General features: G+C 36.6%; 1 pseudogene; it reads left to right on the plus strand.

The window, feature by feature from the left end:
• The first annotated feature begins 1,125 nt into the window (after positions 1 to 1,125).
• LOC141507277 (protein SSXT-like) lies at positions 1,126 to 3,844 on the plus strand (annotated as a pseudogene).
• Positions 3,845 to 16,806: the final 12,962 nt, after the last annotated feature.

The raw sequence follows: 16,806 nt of genomic DNA on the forward strand, positions 1-16,806 counted from the left end.
GCTCCAGAGCAAATATCTAGTTAAAGTTTGAAGTAAGAATCCAACTCAGGTCCCTCCTTAATCCAGGGTTTGCTCTCTATTCACCAAAGCATGCATTTGGACTCAAAACTTTCTCTCTGGCTGATATTGGACACAATTTACTTAAATCTCTTTGGACTCCCTTCCCCATATGTAAAATGAAGTGATAGAACTAAGTGATCCCAGAATTCCTAAATCCTTGGACTTCTCCAATAAAAGAACTTTCCTCAGAAGGAAACCTACCTTTGGTATTGCCTCAGGAATTCAGCTTGAAGGAGCATCTTGGCTCAGAGAAGACTGCACCAACACACTAACCTGGGGCTCGGCTTTTATTGCTTTGCCAGGTACTTCCCCTCCTCCAAAGACCCTTTTCAAGGTGTGAAGAACTAGACAAAGTCAGTTCTAAAAAGACCAAGGAAGCCAGACCTCTCTGTACCTCATTTCAATGAAGGTGTGAACTCTTCAATCAATCAACTACCATTTCATAAGAGATTGCTAAGTGTTCATCTTTGTGTTAAAACTTGTGAATACAAATTAAATTAAAAAATGGAATACTTCCCTTTAAGGAGTTCACATTCCAAGGACAGGGACAGTCTGAAAATTATATATATGTACTTATAAAATGTCTGAGGGACTGCCTTAACTGTGAGGGTAGAGTGGGAGAAAAACTATCAGTGACCTTTGACAAAAGTTTCAATTGGAACTAAAAGCTTAGGTTATAGAAAATAAGAAGTTTGATTTATTTGACCTGCTAATCAAAACATTTCTCCTCAATACCTAGGAAGAATGTCCTTAGAAAACTCTTCAAACTTTAGTGTTCAAAATAATTATTTTTTTTTGAGAGGCAAATGGGGTAAAGTGACTTGCCCAAGGCCACACAGCTAGGTAATTATTAAGTGTCTGAGACTGGATTTGAAAAAATAATGATTTTTTTAAAAAAAAGTATTATTTCCCCATTTACATGTGAAAACACATTTAGTCAATTTTTAACATTCATTCATGTTTAAAAATTTTAGAGTTCCAAATTTTCTTTCTTTCTCCCTAACCTCCTCAATTTACTACAGGTTATACTTGTTCGATTTAGTAAAGCATATTACTATATTAGTCATGCTGAATCTGGATGTCAGCTACAAGAAGGTCAATATGTTTGTCCTCAGGTCCAAGGCACTACTGCAGGGATTCAGAAGGTATCAACAGCTATTACATGCAAATTTTGTTACTCTTCCTATGATAACAAACTCCAATCCACCTATGAAGACTATTTTACCATAGATTTAGAGATGGCAAGGGACTTAGAGGACACTGAATCCAATTCCACCTCTTTACAAAGGAGGAAACAGAGACTCAGAGAGGAGAAAATGACTTTCTGAAGGTTACACAAGTACCATGAACAAAGATTATGTCTCTGGGTCCAAAAAGGATGAAGAAGAGTGACCCTCTCCCACCTCCACATTCTCACATGTCTTCAGATGGAATGGTAGGTGGGGGTCCTCCTGTACCACACCTCCAGAACCAGATGAACAGCCAGATATATGTGTGTGCCAAATTATGTGCCTGTACACAATCAGCTCCATATAATAAGCAGTTCTATGGATATGCCTTCAAGTAATCATGGTTCCATGGAGAGTTACAACAATTCTGTGCCATCCTCACAAAGTAGGCCTATACAGAATCAGATGACAAGGAGTCAAGGATAGCCTATGTAAAACTATGACCCTAGACCAAATATGAACATGCAACCAAACCAAGGTCAAATGATGCACCAGCAACCTCCTTCCCAGTAGTAAAATGCCACAGGGAGGTGGTAAGCATTTTCCAGGACAATAGCCCCCAAGGGAAATGATAAGTTAACCAAAGGAATTAATCATATAGCCAAGGGTCAAAGACAGAGTCCTCCTTTTGGGCCACCTCAGCAAGGTCCACCACAGCAATACTAGGGCCATGAAGACTATTATGGGGACTAATACAGTCATGGTGGTCAAGGTCCTCCAGGAGGCATGAACCAGCAATATTACCCTGATGGGAATTCTCAGTATGGTTAACAGCAAGATGCATATCAAGGACCACCTTCACATCAGGGTTATCCACCACCAGAGCAGTAGTATCCAGGTCAAAAGCCCTACCCAAGAGGGGTCTCAATAACCCAACTATTTATAGGGGGATTTTACCCTTGTCTAACTTTCTTACCCTCTTTTCTTTATCTATATTTATCTTTCTTAAAGGGAAGTAATATCTTTAGAAGGGGAACATTTTTTCTTTTGCATTTTTCCCATTATCATATTGGTTAATATGAGACCAAGAAATGTTTAGGAAAATGTTTAATGGTGAAATGCACACACATCGAAATATGTATAGATATGTATATGCATATTTATGTATATGTGTGAGTACATAAATATATTGCTATGAAATGCATTAAAGACTGCAAATGTTGCATGATAGTAGTACATTGTTCAATAGCATGATATCTAATAGTTATCTAGGAACTCTATATTTAATAATTTCAGCTTAGTTAAAAGATAACATACTGAATTGTGTAAGAATCCATGAATTCATAAGATTTCAACAATTGTGCAGCTATAATTTAAGAACATAATTAGTCTAAAATTAAAATACCATTTCTATCAGTTGCCTATGACTTGGAAGGGAGTGTTCTTTATTACTGAATTTTTCTTTTACACTCCTAATACCATAGCATCTGAATGGGACAAAACACATATTTATTTAAAAAGGAATTATTTTTTTCCTTTTAAGTTGATCAGTAGGAAATGTGCATCAAGGTTTAAAAAAATAAAGCATGAATAGCATTATTGTGATTGAAGTGCTTGTAGGTTCTATGCCAATTTTCATCTCTTGATAATTATTAAAGATTTGGAGATTGAAGGCAGAAGATTTAAAGTCACTGAAAAAGCAAAGGAATTTGCAGCTTTCTGAGATGTTAAAACTTCTCAATATTTTATTATGGCAAAATTTTGTTACAAGAAACATTGGGCAAAATTAGTAAGGAAAGCAGTAAAGTACCATGAGGAGAGGCCAGGTGAAGTTTGAGGGGGAGAGAGAGAGAGAGACAGAGACAGAGACAGAGACAGAGACAGAGACAGAGGGAGAGAGACAGAGAGAATCTTGGCTTAATCAGGCCACATGGAGAGGCCCAGAAGCTCACATGGCTTAAGGAAGAGCCAGAGAAAGCCCCAAAATTCTGTATGAAAGACTGGAAGAACCAAGAGAGTTCAAAGGAGTGGCACTTCCTGGGATGTACCACTCTCCTATGTCCATAATTCCCTGCATTAATAAGATAATTATGGTAATTAAGATCAATTCAAAAGACACTTATTATTTGACATTAAGAAATTTTTTAGCAAGTTATGCTGTTTTTTTATCTCTGGATACTTTTCTGGGAAGGAATACTAAAGGCACCAACCTTCCAACCTCACTGTGAGAGTCATATGACTGAAAGTACTTAACATAGTGATTGACAAAGGACAAATTTGATATGAATACTGTGTATTTTTTATATCTTTAGATTTAATTGCTTCATTGTGGATAATTTTATTTGGGGAATTTAGATGCTAGCATTTTACAATATCATAGGTAATAAATGAATGATTTTGTGTATAAATAAGGAATGTTAAATGTTTAGCACTCCTGAACTGCCTGGTCCAACAACAAACCCCTCTGTCACTTAGCGACTATAGAGATCCTCTCTGAAGTAGGTACAGGGCTAAGAGGCCTCTCAATTTCTGTATATTATCTCCAGCAGCCATCACAAGGCCTCCAGGAAAGTGTTGATGATACAGCCAAAAATCTGCTACAGATTCAAGATTAGCTGGCTTCCCTAGCTGCTGTAACCTTATAAAACAGACTTAGACTTACTAACCCCAGAAAAGGCAGGCCTTTTTTGTTCCTGGATGAAGAATGATGTTTTTGTATTAATGAATCAGCATTGATCTAGGATATTGCTACAAAAACTGGTTGACAGAGCCCCATATATTAGAACAAAAATCAGCTGACACTTGGTCCAATTGGTTCCAGTCTTGCCAAATACTCCTTTGACTCTTCCCCATATTAATCCCACTAATCATGGTCTCTCAGCATTCCTCTTAGGTCTTCCTTAGTTCAGGATATATTCATCCTTCATCCATAAGACAATAAATAAGCAACTTCACAGATGAACAAATTCATGATGTTACTTTGGGCCCAACAATTCCACTTTCGAACCATTGCAGTACCTGATGATGTTATACTCTTTTTTTTTTTAGGTTTTTGCAAGGCAAATGGGGTTAAGTGGCTTGCCCAAGAACACATAGCTGGGTAATTATTACCGGATTTGAACCCAGGTATTCCTGACTCCAAGGCCAGTGCTTTATCCACGATGCCACCTAGCCGCGCCCATATCATACTCTTTCAACTAGAAGCAACTTATGAAGAACCGACCTCTAACACCAACTCGCCTATATAAAATTAAAACAAAAAAGCTGGAATGTTGGATTCAGACTTGAGTCGCACTCTTGCCCAGTAGAACCTTGTTGAGTATCCTTTCGGAAGGAAATAAATCCTAACTTCCATAAATATTCCAAAAAGCTCACAGTCTCAACTTGGTGACCCCAACAAAACACATTCTCCTTGGAGACCCCAAACAACTCTCAGTGCCTATACAAAACATATCACCCTGCTTCCTATAACCTCTAGAAAGGCATGCTTCCCCAATACCCACTGCTGAATTCTGCTCAAACCAAGCCTACTGTTAGTTCCCTCAATAGACAGCTTTGCATTCATTTCCATCTTTATTGCTGTCTTCCTTGCACCATGGGTTCACCTTGTGACCTTTCACCAACGAGGAAAATTTTTCTGTACCCCAATTATACTCATACCTTCATAAGGGGAGCTCATAAATTAAAAAATGAATGGGATTTGAACAATTATGTTCTTCGAATGCATGGTCAAATAGAATCATAAATTGTTGTATGCAGATGTAATTGGAAAGCATGGATGTTGAAGTTGTCAGAAGATTTATAAGACTTCATCTGAACCATGGATAGCTGTCCCTGACAGTACAGAAGATATTATGCTCCAAGTATAAGGCAATCATTTCTCTTTCACTGGACCAATTGCTCCTTTTGCTTATGCTCACTGTGCCACTGGTAATAAATCATGGGAAGCTACTAAATGGGACATTTCTGTGTCACCAAGAGTTGGACCTCAAATATTTTAAGGTAAAATTCCTCATATTGGCAAACAACAATGTGACCTAGGCTCATTATACAGCTAGTCTTCCTCCATTAACAGTATCTTACTCCTTAACTGATTTTATTTTCTGTGTAAATAAAAGTAAGAATATAAATACTGGAATACTTTGAAAAAATTCAGTGAAGTGTAACTTGACATTCACTAATCCTGATGCTAATGAAGTTTCTTCCTTTTTATGTTCACAGACCAAAAATTTGCAAATCATAGTGTTTCCTTTGCATCTGTTACTTATAATAGGCACAACCAGACCAGTGTTACTGCAAGAATCCCTTAACTGCCATAGGAGCTGGATACCCCTGGATAACTTTTTATCTGTTCCTGTTGTCTTTTCTTGTCTCCCACCTTGCTGGCATGGGACCTGCAGAATACCCTACTTGATTGCACATGTGACTGTAAGTAACTATTCAATAAGATTGAGGTGAGAATAAACAGGAATGGGGGGCATGGTGGTATCTCCTAAAGCAAAGTATTTGAGGAATTTGACAATCTGGTGAAAGGAGGAACTGGTTATAGGAATTTTCTGTGCTCTGATTCTTTGTTGAGGTTTGACTGAGAAATTTATTAACTTATTAGGAACCTGTTAACTACCCTGAAAAATCTTGCCCAAGATACCTGAGCTATCATTCAGTGTACTACTGTGGCTATTTCAGGGTGTTAGGTTGTAGATGGAGATGGACTCAGTGCCTCACAAGTCAGTAGGAAAACAAATGCCTCTAACAACCTTAGTGGCTATATCTAACAATCTTGCTGTTCTTATAGAACCCATAAAGGAAATATCATTACTAATATACATAAACTCCAGAGGATTTTGAATGACACACAACACAGAGTCCCACAGATTTATGTACCTCCAAGTGGTAGAGAATAGTGGGAACCTTCCTCCTCAGAATTCTGGATTGCTTCTTTCAGGGAGGAGAAATTCTTTGATTCTCAAGTAGGTCTTAACTTTTCTTTGTATTGCTCTTCTTTTTTTTGAGTAAGCATTAATTGCTGTTTTGCATGTGAGTTCAAGATACCTACCAGATGTGCATTCAGAGTTTATTGTTGATTATTTTCTTTTCTTTTCCCTTATCACTAAAGTCATTAATGGAATTTTCCTCAGTTTTTACTGTGAAGACCCTTCCCCTCATCAAGATAGAAGATGATTTAGCATCCTTGGAACCAGAATATATCTCGACTTGTGATGCTTGGGGTCATCTTGCTTATACTTTCCATTGCAAAAGTGTCCATTTGTAAAAGCACAAAGAGAATAGAGAAGGGATGATGCCCTCCTATGATCTACTCCCTAATATTTGGAGATGCTCTCTTGAAGAAATGTCTACAGGTAAATACACCAATCAAGAGAAAGCAAACCGAAAGCTCTGGTCCCTGGATGCCTCCTCAACTTTTTCAAGGCTTAAGGAGATCACAGGATATCAATGCTTTTGATTCAGTGAGGCAACTGGAAAATTAACACTACATTATCATGGATTGTTGAAGAATTTAATACTTCTTTAGAGGGTCATTTAGATACATTATGTCAGTGAGCCATGCTTCTTACAACAGATATGGGTCAAACTTTAAGCTACTGGTAAGAGTTTAAACTTTCATTTTTCACAGACCCTTAAGTTCATTTTTCCTTATAACCTTAGGTTATTATAGTTTGTACTTATTTGACTGTTTATTCTTAATCCATTATGACTTTTCATTGAGGAATAGTGTTCCACTGTCTTTCTTGACATAAGATAATAATATCCAAGATTTCATTTGAGACTGATTCCCTTTGCTGTACCTCCAGTGACTCCTTGTTGTGGCCAATAGCCTACTTTACCCATTACTCCTTTCTTGTCCCATTCTGTTATGGCACAGATTGCCTTTTTCCAAAGACATCAATGACAATTGTTTTACTGTTTTCTAAGAGTGTCTGTCTGGCATGTAGGAGCATTTCTGATAGTGGCTATAATCACAGAATCCTTATTTTTGCATCATAAAAGAAGAAGAAAATTTAGAAGTTATAGAAAAAAAATCCAATTGTCCCTTTACTCCCTTCAACAGATTTCCTATGTGTTGACAGAAAAAAATGTCACAGTCTGAGAATGAAGTTACAACTTCAGAGATATGAGCTAAATCAGGGAAGGTCTCTTCTCATTGACTTTTTCTTTAAGTTCATTGCTAAAGGTCCTGACTGTGCAACTACATTCCCCTATTCTAAGACAAGATTCTACTGGTATTGTTTTACCCACTGCTCCCTTTACTCAACCAACCCTTTACCTGCATCTCAGAATAGTGATATTACTTTATAAAACATTCTTTGACTCAGGGAATCATATACTTGCTTCAGGACCAAAGCAAGAGCTTCTATATCAACTGTGTTTCTTTTGTATTTTTTTTCGTGATGGTGTTCTTTAGGCTTTTATGACATAACTGTGTATTGTGAAAGCTATGAGGAAATTCCTTAGGAATGCCATGCTGAGATCATATGGTTCTATATGACACTATCATAATAACTGACCCAAAATTTTGATACTCATTACAGCTATGCTGCATGACACTTAAGAAAATGCCACCTTGTCAGCATGCACCTTGGAAAGCACAAATTTGCAATTGCTCCAGAGTTTCAGGAAATCTGCAGGTAATAATAACCTCATAGGCTACTACCTTTACTACCTTTACTAGTTTCCCCCCCACCCCACCCCACACACATACACCTTTAGAGCCAGTAAGCACCCCTCAATCAGATCACTCTCTTCTCAAGTTATTCCTGACCCTCCCATTCCTCAATCTGCAGTCACTGAAGTTTTGAATCTTTTTTTCCTCAGCCTTCTACTTCATCTTTAATTGTATCACCTCTTTCATCACCAATAAGTTTATGTTGCAGAAAAATCTGGTTCTTGGTCCTCATGCCTAATTTTCCCCCCACATTATTTTACAATTTTCCCAGCAGTTTTCAAATAATAATGTTTTTGTCCCAGAAGATAAGAGTGTTGCGGGTTTTAGAAGAATATATACTAATATTGGAATGGCTTAGAACAACATCTCATACTCTAACAAGATAAGGTCTAAATGGGTACAGGATTTAGATATGAAGAGTAATAAATGGTCACATAATATGAAGACATTAAAGCTACCTATTGTCATATAAAAATGCTCTAAATCATTATTGCTCAGAGGAACGCAAGTTTAAACAACTCTGAGGCAAAATCTCATACCTATCAGATTGTCTAAAAAGGCAAAAAAGGAAAATGATCTTTGGATTTTTACTATCTAATACATGCAGGGTAGTCCTCCACATAATATGTAAGAACAATAGTCTTGGCCCTCTCTGAGGAACAAGAATGGCTGTTCTTGCATCCTGTGTGAAAGACTATCCTGCATGCATTTTAAATGTAACAATCCGAAGACATTTTTGTATCAGCAAAGATTTGGAAATTGAAGAGATGAATTGAGGAAAAGCTGAACAAATTATAGTATAAGAATGTCATAGAATATTATTGTTCCCTAAGAAAGGAGTTAAGAAAAGAAAGATTAACCTTAACAAATGCTGAGTGAAGTGAGCAGAACCAGGAGAACTCTGACAGCAACATTGTGAGATGATTAACTATGATCAAAGCAACCCCTCTCAGAAGTTCAGTGATAAAGGGAAATTTAGAGAGATTTATTAAGAAAGATGCCATCGAATTCAGGGAAGCCTGGAAAGATTTATGTGAACTAATGCTGAGTGAGATAAGCAGAACCAGAAAAACACTGTATACCCTAACAGCAACATGGGGGTGATGTTCAACCTTGAAGGACTCGCTCATTCCATCAGTGCAACAATCAGGGACAACTTGGCATTGTCTGCAATGGAGAATACCATCTATATCCAGAGAAAGAAATGTGGAGTTTGAACAAAGACCAAGGACTACTAACTTTAATTTAGAAAAAAAATTTGATATTTTATTGTCTGATCTTGCTATCTCTTGTACTTTATGCTTCTTCCTTAAGGATATGATTTCTCTCTCATCACATTCAATTTGGATCAATGCATACCATAGAAACAATGTAAAGATTGGCAAATTGCCTTTTATGGGGGGGAGGGAAGTAAGATTAAGGGAAAAATTATAAAACTCAAAATAATAAAATCCTTATTTGGAATTTAAAAAAAGAAAGATGCCATCCTCATCCACCGGGGAGAAAAAAAAAATATGCACTTCGAATACAGAGCAAAATATATTATATTCACTTTTTTAAAACATTTTTATGCTTTTTTCCTTTATCTTGTTCCCCCCCTTAATTCTTATACTTCTTTCACAATTTGACTAATGTGGAAATATATTAAATTCAATTTTAAATGAACAGTCTATATCAGGTAATTTGCTGCAATAGAGAGAGATGTAGGAATGAAGGGTAGTGAAAAAATGTGGAATTCAAAATCTGGCAAAAGGATGAATGTCGAAAACTGCATGCAATCAGACAATAAACAAATAACTAAGGAAGAAAGTAAAAAGAAATGATGCAGGGAAATGATGTAGAGAATTAGGAACATAACAGAAACAAAAATTGTAACCTTGAATGCTGTTGAATCTTGTTAAATGGGTGAAGGCTACCCTTTCGAGATGTAAACTGAACCCTTGTTGATTGTATCCTGCCTCCCCTTGACACAATGGCAGGTATCTTGTTCCCCTTTTCCCTCTTCACTTAACCTTGGTCTAGATACTGGCTTGACAAGCAATAACATGTTTAACTTGGAGTTCAAACACCTCGGGACAGGAAGGAATAATATGTAGCTTGCCACTGGAAGATACCTGGCCCAAGATGTAAGACCTCTCCCCAAGAGCCACCCTCTGTCCAACCTACCATACCATAGAAGGGAATTTAACCTTCAAGTCAGGTAAAGCCAAGCTTCATGGCTGCTCTCTCTCTCTCTCTCTCTCTCTCTCTCTCTCTCTCTCTCTCTCTCTCTCTCTCTCTCTCTCTCACTCGCCCTCACTCTCTCTCTGTCATATTCTGCTCAAATCGCTTCTGACAATGGAATGACTCTTATCTTTCTTTACACATTGATTCTACACTTTACTTGCCTTTACTTCTACTTTCTTGTTTTCTCATCTTTTATTTCTAAATAATATTTCAATCTATCTGCAGAACTCATTTCAATGGAATCTTTCACTAGAAAACAACATAAATTGCATATACAATTTGTTACAATGGGGTTAAGGTTAGGGGTAGAAATAAAATAGGGGGGCAGCTAAGTGGCTCAGTGGATAGAGCACTGCCCCTGGATTCAGGAGTACCTGAGTTCAAATCCAATCTCAGAGACTTAAAAGTTACCTACCTGTGTGGCCTTGGGCAAGCCATTTAACTCCATTGCCTGGCAAAAAAAAAAAAAATAGGGTTAGAAATTGCATCTGTTATAGCAAAACCACCTTAGAAAATTCTTAAAGTGACTTTAAATCAAATAAGCAGTCTTTCTATAAAAACCTACATTCAGAGTTGCCACCAAGGAAACTACTTCAGAATGAAATTATGAAAATTTATTTCTAGGGACCACTTGAATACCAGAGACAGACTCAACTGGGGATTTAATGGACCTTGGGAGTGGGCTACTAGAATCCAAAGGTTCTTCATAATTTAATTACCTTTTCTTCAAAATAAATTTTGACTTTCACAGGTACCATTCTCTTTATAAGGGTAATTTACCAAAGGGGACTGGCTCTAGTAGATGTCACAGGCACAAAACCATTCTTGAGTCCTGGGAGTCTATTCCTAGCTAACTACAACAACTCACAACTACAACAACTAACAACTTTTCAAAACTTGTCAAGTAAACCACTTCTAAGTTTTTTTCTTAATTAATGTCTCAAAAAAGCATGATCCTACTTAATTCCTTTCAGTTGACATTGATTCTAAGGTACCTAGGCAATCGAATACTACGAAATCTTTCACCAAACCCTACAGTGGTATATTCTTTAAATGAGGTTTTGAATTATTCCAAGTCATTTGTTTTTGATTTAATCAAACCATTTTCTTTGCTAGCTAGTAAGTGGTTATGCAGAATCAGATTAGGCTTTAAAACTTCAAACTGCAAAACTGCTTGCACCTTTTTCTCTTTGTGTTAGGAATCACTCAAGTGAAAACTTTTAGATTAGCCTTAGATTTCTTTAGGCCTGACAGTGTTTAGAATATGAGTGTGTGAAATCAACTTCTCTCATAGTAAATAAAATATTTATTTTCATTTTTCCTCCCTAGGGATAGCAGAGAGTCATAGAAGGGTTTGAGTGCCATTTATATGCATATCCACAAAGTCTTTTCTTACATGAACTCTTTGAGAATGGATTCTCAAAAGTCAATAAGCTATTCCAGTATATAGCAAACATCAACCCCAATCCCATTATAATTTGGATACTCACATTAAACAATTTATACTTCCTTCAGGAAAAATAGTCTTTAAATAACTTTTCATGCTAATAATTTTTGCAAATGATAAAATTATATTTTACTTTTCTTTCTTTTTGTGATTAAAACATGGTCAAAATTAGCAACACAGAAATGAGACTTTTATCTTTTCAAAGCTTTAAAGAAAAATGTTTCATCCTTTCTTTTCCTTTTCCTGATCAGACCACAGGGAAAAGCTGGATTTACCTGGGTAAAATACAGACAATACTGATAGCAAGTACTCTATATGACATTAAATAAAAACAAAATCATGGCTCAATCTTGAAAAATATTGTAAGGGGTGTAGCTTGAAATTTTTACATTCTTTTTTAAATAATATTATTTTTTGTTTTTGTTTTTTTCAAGGCAATGGAGTTCAGTGATTTGTCCAATGTCACATTGATAATTACTAAGTGTCTGAAGTCATATTTGAACTCAGGTCCTCCTGACTCCAGGGCTGGTACTCTATCCATTTCATCTTTAATGTTGCCCCTTTTATGATATTTTAAAGAATATTATAAGGTGTGTAGGGCAGAAAGAATGAGGGTTCCTTGGTTATAGGTAGAGGATATGTATTTAACATTGGGAGTTGTAATATATTCATATATAAGGATTTATTAATATTCTATTCTGGGAGGCAGAGCTAACATGATAGATAAGAGAAGTACTCAACCTAGTTATTCCAAATTCCCCTCCAAAAAAGAAACTCAAAAATCATGCTTCACATCCAGTTTTAGAGTAACTGAGCTGACAAAAGTTCAGTTGAAACGATTTTCCAGCCCCAGATGACACAGGATGTCAGCAGGAATTTCTGCCTCACAGATGAGACAGCAGATAGGCTTTGGAGGTGGTAATTACTGGAGGCTTTTAGTTAGGAAAGGTCCCACTTCCTTAAACTGTAGCACTACAGTGTTTTGTAATGTTTTCAGAGGAGCTGGTAAGATCTTATGACCCGGTGTGTGTAGAAAATTCTAAGGAATCTCACAAACCAGGATCACTTAAGAGAATTTTGCTATTCTTTTTTCCTAAAAGTGTCATAATTATTTTCTAATTTGAAAGAAACAATAACACATTAGATATTTAATAGTTTTCAGACATTTTGGTACAATCTTTTAAAAGTGCAATTCACAATAATATCCATATAGAAAGGAAAGTTAAGTTTCAAGTACATGGAATTTGCAAATTATCTTATATTGAAAATCATTTATTTGATTACCCTCAGGCATTTTTATGCTAGTCATAACAAAGTCCCATTTGGAGTAATAACACTCAATAAAAGTTTACATCCTGCTTACCACCTGCTAAACTTCTTGACTGTAAGGCTGAGTTGAAGAGTTTTAGAGCCAAGCCTTTCTTAGAACATTTAAATATCTAGTTTTTATTTTTAATTAGCTTTAAATAAAGAGTGAGATTAATTCAAGATATTTGGAAAATACAGAACACCTTAGAAACCTCTTAAAGTGACTTTAAATCAGATAACCAGTCATTTTATAAAAGCCTACATTCAGAGATGCCACCAATGAAACTGCTTCAGAATGAAATCATGAAAATTTATTTCTAGGAACCACATGAATACCAGAGAAAGCTGAAACTCAACTGGGGATAAATGGATCTTGGGAGTGGGCTACTAGAATCCAAAGGTTCTTGATCATTTAATTACCTTTCATTTAATATAAATTTTGACTTTCACAGGTACCATTCTCTTTATAAGGCTAATTGACCAAAGGGGACTGACTCTAGTGGATCTCACAGGCACAGAAACATTGCTGAGTCCTGGGAGTCTATTCCTATCTAACAACAATAAGACTTGTCAACTTTTGCTGGGTTCTTATTAGCAGTCAAACAACACCTCTCATAATCAAATCTTTAATGTATTGTCATATAAAATATTCAACTCAGAAAGCTAATTTAAAGTTGATTCAATAAGTTAGTATCCTTACTAAAATTCTAATCACTATTAGTCAACTGATTATTCAAATATTTTTATTGTAATCTATTCATTATGCTTCCATAAGGAATAGTGATAATAATCAAGTATACATACACTGGAGGCGACTAGGTGGAGCAGTGCATAAACCACTGGTCCTGGAGTCAGTAGTATCTGAGTTCAAATCTGGCCTCAAACACTTAATAATTATCTGGCTGTGTGGTCTTGGGCAAGCCACTTAACCCCATTTGCCTTGCAAAAATCTTGAAAAAAAACAAAATATATATATATATATTCTGAGTCCAAAATGTTTAACCAAACACCTAGTAATAGCATGAAAATAAACAATCTATATGTTAACCCATACTATCTATAAGTTAACTACATAAAATATATGGAATATAGAAATATATAAAGTTTAGGAATACCTGTAATGGGCCTTAAGCCTTCATTGCCACTTGCTTACTGCAAGAACTGATACAAGATATCTCCATCCTGTTTTGCTCAAATTCATATGTAAAATTTGTATAAGTGATAGCATGGTACAGAAAGTCCCCCTCCTCAGGATGACAGTATGGTATGGAAAGTGCCTTTCTGGCTCTGGTGCATAAGGGTCCTACTGCCCATTAATTCTTGGAACAGATCTATGACCATACCATCTTCCCTTGCTCAATCCTATGACTAGACAAGCTAGCTGAACCATCTTCAAGTAGGATTAGTATATTATGACTACCTAGGCAGCATAAATACTTTAACTTTGCCTAACTCATGACACTCCTGGCATTTGTTTCTGCTTCTTCTAGCATATTCTAGGGGATGCATCATATGACAACCAATAAAATTGCACCAAGTTGAAAAGGTCTATAAAAGTAGGGTCCTGGAATGCATCAGCATCTCAGATCACAAGAGGGTCTGTGCTACATTTCATTTGGAAGAACCTGGTCTCTTTAATAGTTTTTGATGTGGAGCTCTCACTTAGTTTCTCTTTTGATTGCTTGAGTGGAAATTTCCTCTCCTCCCCACCACCATGTCCACAAGCCTGTTACTATTGTTTTCCAATGGATGATAATCACGCCACAGGTAGAATGGATGGATGAAAGCAATTCCCTCCAATGGCTATCAAGGCAGCTGAAGCAGGAGTATAAAAGCACTTGGAGGTTGGCAAAGATGCCAAGGTTATCCACTGTATCTAGAGCCATCACCAATTGTCTTGACCCTATTTTGACACTGACTTCTGATACCTTTGGAAGAGAGGGAGAGGATCATGACTTGGTGTAACATTGACTCACTTGAATCCAATTTACACATGAATCAAAAGACATCATCCCTAGCATTTTACCATTTTTATCTCAGACCTGTAACAACAGGCAAGTAACAAAGCAGCAAGTGTGTGGATACCCTGGAAGCTGTAGTCACAACACAGAATATATATGGCCCACGTCATAGTCTTATCTCCTCAGTGCAAGCAGCAGTGGGATTCTGAAGTCCCCTGAGTGTCTGAGCAGCCTTTTTAGGTTTATACTACAGTTACAGATATAGATACAGATGAGAGTAAGGGGATAGAAAAGGTATTCTAAAAATTGTCTGCTTAATCAACCCTAGTCTGATTACCACAGCAGTCAAGAATCCATCCTGTGCTCAAAACACAAAGAAAGTACAAAAGCTTCCTCAAGTACATGATATGTTTGCACACTCATAGACTCAAGTCCAATAGAACTGAGAATTGAGTAGTTCTTGTTGCAAGAGATGTCAGCAGGTATTATATAAATAGCAACTCAAATGGACTACTATTTGCCCAGGCATCCACAGGACTTTTCAATCCTACTTGTGCTTCCAGTGCAGAGACAACTCTATTACTTGGGCCACATTTGTTCAGGACTATGACTACAGTTACCAGAGTATTCACACTTATTTCTTTCTTCACTTGACTGGCAAAGCTGGCAAATGAAAGATGGCTTACTGACTTTGAAGCCGAATATATATTTTTCTGAAGTAACTGACAGGGAGTAACACTGTGAAACTGGGGTAGGGTTTTTGATCAAAACTAACCTAATCAACACATTTATATACCTGCCAAAAGGAATGAATTATAGGTGTCTGACAATGGGATTGAAACTGGCATTTAAATGACACACTACCATCATCATCAGTGTCTAGACGCACACCAAGACAAATCCTAATGAGGTCAAAGAAAATTTTCTGAAAACCTGGAGATCCTTATCCTCAATGTAACAAAAGAAGACTAACATAATTCTGAGTGACTTTAACGCTAGAGTAGGCTCAGACTACCGGACTTCACAGGGATCCTTGACAAGACAGAAATTAGAAGCCACAATAATAATGGTTACTTATCACTGAAGACTTGTGCACCTGGTGACCTCATCACAAACACTGTCATTTCCTTATTAAATGTAATAAGTTTTCCTGGATGTACCCTCACAGCAAATATCGACATCTAATACTCTGTGTAATTGTAAGAAGAGTCAGGCACAATGTAAGAATAAAAAAGGTGGTGAATTTGTTGCAGAGTGAAATCCTGACAACAGAATCATTTCCAAGCTGAGTATTCACATAAAACTCAAATGGCCACCCCAAAGCAAAGTGACTAACAGAAGAACTCATGTCAAGAGATTGGATGTTTCTCTGAGCAGGACCAGTTTGTGGCTAACTTGAAAGAAATATTGATCTACTACACAGTTGGTACAAGTACAGAACAAAAGGAGTGGGCAGCTTTCAGAGATTTAGTATACAGCATTGAATCTGCTCATCTGGTTCAGAACCCTCACAAACATCAAGACTGGTTTGATGACAATGTGAGGGAAATGAATGCATAAGCTGCTAAATGAAAAATAAGAACTCCAATAGGGTTTACCAGAAGAATACTTTATTCATTTTTAAGAAGGCAGCATTCAATTGCATTGAAAGAAAAGAAAACTTGAAGTTTAGAGAAATTCAGGATTCTTGGCTCAATAAAGAGGCAGATAAAATTCACTTTTATGTGGATAGCAACAAACCAAAATGCTTTTAAGATGTGCTTAAGGCTATTTATGGACCAAAATCATAGGCTGCATCTCAACTATACTGATGGAGCAGCATTGATTAGTGATAGGGCATGAGCTTAGAAAGATAGGCTGCATGCTTACATAATGTGCTTAACAGGTCATCATTAGAGAAGAAACCATTCGTCATTTTCCTCAAATTGAAGTGAATTCATCCCTAGCTGA

This window comes from Macrotis lagotis, chromosome 1 (assembly GCF_037893015.1).
Source record: "Macrotis lagotis isolate mMagLag1 chromosome 1, bilby.v1.9.chrom.fasta, whole genome shotgun sequence".
Lineage (NCBI taxonomy): Eukaryota > Metazoa > Chordata > Mammalia > Peramelemorphia > Peramelidae > Macrotis > Macrotis lagotis.